Source organism: Pollicipes pollicipes, unplaced genomic scaffold (genome assembly GCF_011947565.3).
Source record: "Pollicipes pollicipes isolate AB1234 unplaced genomic scaffold, Ppol_2.1 Scaffold_6052;HRSCAF=7182_pilon_pilon_pilon, whole genome shotgun sequence".
NCBI classification, from domain to species: Eukaryota; Metazoa; Arthropoda; class Thecostraca; order Pollicipedomorpha; family Pollicipedidae; genus Pollicipes; species Pollicipes pollicipes.
Window position 1 is genome coordinate 1,225,992 of NW_023596805.1, and position 5,966 is coordinate 1,231,957.

General features: G+C 49.8%; 4 non-coding genes across 4 annotated transcripts; all 4 read right to left on the minus strand.

Moving 5' to 3' along the window:
• Nucleotides 1-316: 316 nt before the first annotated feature.
• On the minus strand, nucleotides 317-389 carry TRNAR-ACG (transfer RNA arginine (anticodon ACG)). Its single transcript has one exon. It is a non-coding gene; the product is annotated as a tRNA-Arg (tRNA).
• A 1,933-nt stretch (nucleotides 390-2,322) lies between these two features.
• TRNAR-ACG (transfer RNA arginine (anticodon ACG)) lies at nucleotides 2,323-2,395 on the minus strand. The gene has a single exon. It is a non-coding gene; the product is annotated as a tRNA-Arg (tRNA).
• Nucleotides 2,396-3,632: 1,237 nt separating this feature from the next.
• Nucleotides 3,633-3,705, minus strand: TRNAR-ACG (transfer RNA arginine (anticodon ACG)). The gene has a single exon. It is a non-coding gene; the product is annotated as a tRNA-Arg (tRNA).
• A 1,730-nt stretch (nucleotides 3,706-5,435) lies between these two features.
• On the minus strand, nucleotides 5,436-5,508 carry TRNAR-ACG (transfer RNA arginine (anticodon ACG)). The gene has a single exon. It is a non-coding gene; the product is annotated as a tRNA-Arg (tRNA).
• Nucleotides 5,509-5,966: the final 458 nt, after the last annotated feature.

Consider the following 5,966-nt stretch of genomic DNA (forward strand, 5'->3'; position numbering starts at 1 on the left):
TGCCTGTGTTGATGGGCTCCACCCATCGATGTCGCCTCTCCAGCGTATCCTGCTGCCGCTGCTATTCGCCGGCTGATAATCCCCTTGAGCTTCAGGGATTATACGAAACGAAACGAAAGCAGGATGATCTAGGCCCACAGCCCCAAATGGTCAAAAGTGTGGTGCTTACTAAACGCTGCTATACATACAGGCTGAACAAAGGTTGAACCATGGGCACAGCAACAGAAGGAGATGAATATATTTACGGCAAGGATAGAAATTGACATGCGTTGCAAATAAGATAACAACATTCAGCGTGGCCAACAACGAAAACCCACGATCCTGCCAGGATTCGAACCTGGAATCTTCTGATCCGTAGTCAGACGCGTTATCCATTGCGCCACAGGACCGATTGGAGGGGCAGAAGGGGAGGGTATTCGGGGGAGGGGCAATGCAATAGTGTGGTGGGGCACGGATCAGGCAAGCTTGGAATGATCCCTGATCAAGGTCTGCTTGAAACAGCGCATGCATGCCATGTGTCCTCCCAACACGGCCGAAAGCGCGGGATTATGTTAATTTTGCTTGAACTTGTGAACTTAGAATCCAGTGTGGAACCTAGCCCACGGAGTTCAGACTTCCTTCTCCGTCGCGTTCGGAGATTTAATCTATCGACATTTGAGAAGAAAGGGGGAAAAATCTGGAAAACATGCTTTGTTTCCTTTGGATGCTGTTAATCAGTTGTTCACTACTGGAGCCCCCAAAACCTATTCTAAAAGTTCCAAAAATGTGTGTGTGCGTATTTTGCGACGCAGGCGCTGGACTCTTGACAGACGTTCTGACACCCCTGTGCATGATATGATTTTTCATCTGATGAAAACATCCTGATGAATGTGCTGACCGGTGTGGTCGCCCCACCATATGTCTGTCCTCATGGGTGGCGCTGATCGGTGTGGTCTCTCCACCGTATGCCTGCACCGGTGTGCTGTGTTAGTTGATAGTCTCTGCACTTTTTGCCTGTCCTGGCGCATTGTGCGCGTTTTTGCCTGTCCTGGCGAGTTTTCACTGTATGCCAGCTCTAGCGGGCTGCGCCGACCAGTGTGGTCTCTCCACTGTATGCCAGCTCTAGCGGGCTGCGCCGACCAGTGTGGTCTCTCCACTGTATGCCAGCTCTAGTGGGCTGCGCCGACCAGTGTGGTCTCTCCACTGTATGCCAGCTCTAGCGGGCTGCGCCGACCAGCGTGGGCTCCCGCCGTACGTCAGGAACAGCGCCATTTAGAATGTCCGATATGCTGCTGTTCTGACTGGCACGCCGACGCACCATCAGCGGAGGAATGAGAAAAGTTCCGAACCTGCCAGAATTCGAACCTGGAATCCCTGATTCGTAGTCTGACGCGCCCCATTGCGCCACAGGACCAATTATCACCAGAAAGAGAAGCATTCGGGCGAAAGAGTTATAAAAAGTGTGTGTGTGGGGGGGGGGGGGGCATGCTGCACTGCTTTGTCTGTTGATTGATTTGCTCTCTCAAACGTATGCATACTCGTGGGTCGTGCCGATCGGTGTGGTCTCTCCACCGTATGCCTGTCCGTGTGGGTAGTGCCGATCAGTGCGGTCTCTCCACCGTATGCCTATCCTTGTGGGTGGTGTCGATCGTGTAGTCTCTCTACAGTATGCCTGTCCTGGTATGTAGTGCCGATCAGTGTGGTCTCTCCACCGTATGCCTATCCTTGTGGGTAGTGTCGATGAGTGTAGTCTCTCTACAGTATGCCTGTCCTGGTATGTAGTGCCGATCAGCGTGGTCTCTCCACCGTATGCCTGTCCTGGTATGTAGTGCCGATCGGTGTGGTCTCTCCACCGCATGCCTGTCCTGGTATGTAGTGCCGATCAGTATGGTCTCTCCGCCGTATGCCTGTCCTGGTACGTAGTGCCGATCAGTGTGGTCTCTCCACCGTATGCCTGTCCTGGTATGTAGTGCCGATCAGTGTGGTCTCTCCGCCGTATGCCTGTCCTGTTGGGCTCCGCCCATCGATGTCGTCTCCCCAACGTATACTGCTGCCGTCGCTATTTCTGGCTGATGATGCTATTGAGCTTCAGAGATAAGACAACGAACGCAGGATGATCTAGGTCCACAGTCTCAGATGAATATCCTGCATACAAGGCCTTTCGGTTGAGTATGCACCAAAACAACAACACTGACACTAAACGTTGCTATACGTACAGGCTGAACAAAGGTTGAACTATGGGCAGAGCAACAGATCGATGTGAACGTATGTGCAGCAGGATATAAATGTACATGCCTGGCAAATAAGACAACCACATTTTGCGTGGCCAACAACGAAAATCCACGATCCTGCCAGGATTCGAACCTGGAATCTTCTGATCCGTAGTCAGACGCGTTATCCATTGCGCCACAGGACCGATCGAAGGGGCGAAATGGGAGGGTATTTCGCGGGAGGGGCAATGCAATGGTGCGGTGGGGCGGGTGTCAGGCGAGCTTAAAATGATCCCTGATCAAGGTCCACGTAAAGGGATGCATAAATGCCATGTGCTCTACTAACACGACCGAAAGCACGGAATTATGTTCGTTTTGCGCGATCTTGGCGAAATTGGAATCCAATGTGGAGGCTAGCCCATGGAGGGGTGATGTATTCCGTCACGTTTGGGGCTTCTGTTCACCGACCTTTGAGAACAAATTGGGAAAAGTAGGCGAGAAACCTGTTTTGTTTGCTTTGGATGCATGTTGTTCTATTGTTCACTGATTAACCCCCAAAACCTATTCCTGGAAATTCAAAAAAATCAGGTGAATACATGTTGTGCGACGAGGGCGCTGGATCGAGAGAAAAAAACCCTGACGCTGCTTGCACACCTGGTTTTGAACCATTTCACCCTTTTACAATATGAAGTTGCATGGTGCTAGTTCCGTGAGGAAATCTAGCCTAGAATATTTTTATTCGTAGTAAGACGTGTTAGCGATTGTGTCACAGAAACATCTGCCACATCAGAGGTGAGCCTTTTTTTGCACAGAAATAAAGCAATGGAGAGGAGAGGGCTGAGAGCTAGGGGTTAGGAAATCTTGAGGATAGTTGAAAAGATATGCCTTAAGGGAGAGGAGGGGATTGGGTCATGTACTTTGCTGGCGTCCGGGGAAAAAAATCGCTGATGTCCTTATCATTTACATGACGTTTGATGCAAATGACACGAAATCAAGTCGACAAATCGCAAAGTTGACACCATCTAGAAATGCTATGCTGGATCTACCTTTTCCGCGAATTCGTCCGAGTGAAAGCACTTTGTTACGCCAAATATCGGAATTTAACCGAAAAGATGAAAATGGAACTGCGTTACCCCTGCAAACTTTCTTACAACGTCGCAAGAAATCATGAGGCAATGCTCATCAAACATTCCAAGGTCATTGAACAGAACCTTATCATAAGGTGAAAAACCACGTTATGCACAGGGGTAATGCAATTACGTGCGGGGGAAGGCGGCGGGATGACCCAGCCTGGGGTTGGGGTTCTACTGGCCGGTGCGCTCCCGCCATTGTATGTCTTGCCCTGGTGTGTTGCGCTAATTGGCCGAAAGCTAGGCTAGCCGAAACATTGCTGTGTCGACTGGTGCTCCAACGCACTGCCAGTGGAAGCAAAGAGAAAAGCCTCGATCCTGCCAGGATTCAAACCTGAAATCTTCTGATCCGTAGTCAGACGCGTTATCCATTGCGCCACAGGACCGATTGTCATCAAAAATGAGAGGACTTTTCTGCGATGGGGTTATGGGGTTATCCAAGGGAGAGCGGGGGGGGGGGGGAGGAGGGGCGGCACTGGCTGGTCTTCCAATTGATGTAGTCTCTCCACCGTATGCCCGTTCTGGTGGGAAGTGTCGATCTGCATGGTCTCCCCAACGCATGCTGCTACTGTCGTTATGTGTACGTTGATGAGGCTCTTGAGCTTTATTGGGTAATACAACGAACACAGGATAATCAAGGTTAACAGTCCCACGTGAGTATTCTGCATAGAATGCCGATAGGTTAAAATATATTCCTGCCACTGAGTGGTGCTATAAACACAGGTAAACGAAAAAAGTTTGATCATGTGCAGAGCAACGGTAGAATATGAAAGCATAAACAACATGATTGAAATGCCCCTGGCGTGTAATACAAGTCCATGAAGAACAGCGTCATTCAGGCTAGCCGATCTATCAATATGCCGACTGGTGCACCGACGCACCGCCAGCGGAGGCGATGAGAGAAGCTGCGATCCTGTCAGGATTCGAGCCTGGAATCTTGTGATCAGATCAGATCTGATCTTCAGTCAGACGCGTTATCCATTGCGCCACAGGATCGATTTATCGGGCAGAAGGGGAGGGATTTCGGGGAGACGAAAGAAGAGCGAGGGGGGGGGGGAGGGGGGAACCAGGCATCAGGAAGGCCTGAAATGCCCCCTGATCAAGGTCCGCTTGAAAGGACACATAAATGCCGTTTGCTCTTCCAACACGGCCGAAAACGAGGTATATGCTCATTTTGCTTGATCTTGTTGAAATTGGCATCCAATGTGGAATATAACCCGGGGAGGCTATTTCGCATCCCGTCGCGTTGTGAACTTGAGTCCACGAACCTTTGAGAAAAAAGTGGGAGAGGGCCGGTGAGAAAGCTGTTTTGTTTTTGGATGCATGGCAATCCACTGTTCACTGCTTAACACCAAGATCTATGCTTGGACGGCCGAAAAATCTGGTGGATGCATGTTTTGCGTCGAAGGCGCTGGATAATTCAAATAATCAATCATTGATGAAATGTGGATTAACTGAGGAAGAATCAGGTCATGAGCTATGCTAGTGTCGCGAGAAAAACAAAGCATTGACATTCTATCTTTTGCATGCTTCTAATACAAATGACATCAAATATGCGAATCCCACCTCATCCAAAGTGTCAAGCGGGATCCCCCCTATCGCATGAATTCCCACAAAAGCAGCATTATTTACTCCAGGGATCGGGATACAACTGAACAGACTAAAGTAGCTGTGTTCCTTTTCTGTATTTTCTTACCACGCCGTCACAAATTATGAGGCAGTGCGCTTCAATATTCTAGACGCTTTAAAGTTAAGAAATTCAACAGGACGTTTTCATAGTGTGAAACATGACGTTATGCACAGAGCTAATGCAATGGTGTGTATGTGTGGGAGGAGGGCAGGGGAGGCAAGCTGGGGTTAGGGGTATGCTGACTGGTGTGATCTCCCCACCGTTGATGTCTGCACTGGTGTACTGTGTCTCTCCGTTGTGTGTCCTGTCCTGGTGAGTTCTAACCATTGGTATGGTCTCTCCACTGTATGCCTGTTCTGGTGGGCTGTGCTGGTCAGTGTGGTCTCTTCGCCGTATGCCGGGAGCAACGTCATTTAGATTGTGCGATATATGGCTGCGCTGTCTGGCGCGTCGACGCACGGCCAGGGGAAGCAATAGGAAAGGTCCCGATCCTGCCAGGATTCGAACCTGGAATCTTCTGATCCGTAGTCAGACGCGTTATCCATTGCGCCACAGGACCGGTTGCAATGCCAGGAAGGGCGAGTATTTCGAGAGGGGGGCGGGGGCAATTTAATGTTGTGGTGGGTAGGGATCAAGCATAGGGATCTGATTGAAAGAGCACAGGAAAGCCATGTGCTCTCCAAACATGGCAAAAACACGGGATTTTGTTTGTTTTACTTGATCTTGGTGACATTCGCATCAAATGTGGAACCTGGCGAGGGGGGAGGGACGGGGGAGAGGGCTCCTATCCAGTCGTGTGAAGGCTTTCACATCTAGTCCATGCATGCCTTGCGCAGAAAAGGTCCGGAACGGTTGTACGCATTCCTACGCTTAACACCCGGCTTAGGCCCATTTCAGCTTTTTTGCCTTGAAATGTGGCGCTTCCCTGGTTGGTTTCATGCACACACAAATGGTTACGATAGTTATGCATTTGATAGTAATGAACATACCCTGTATTATTATCAAAAAGACATTTGA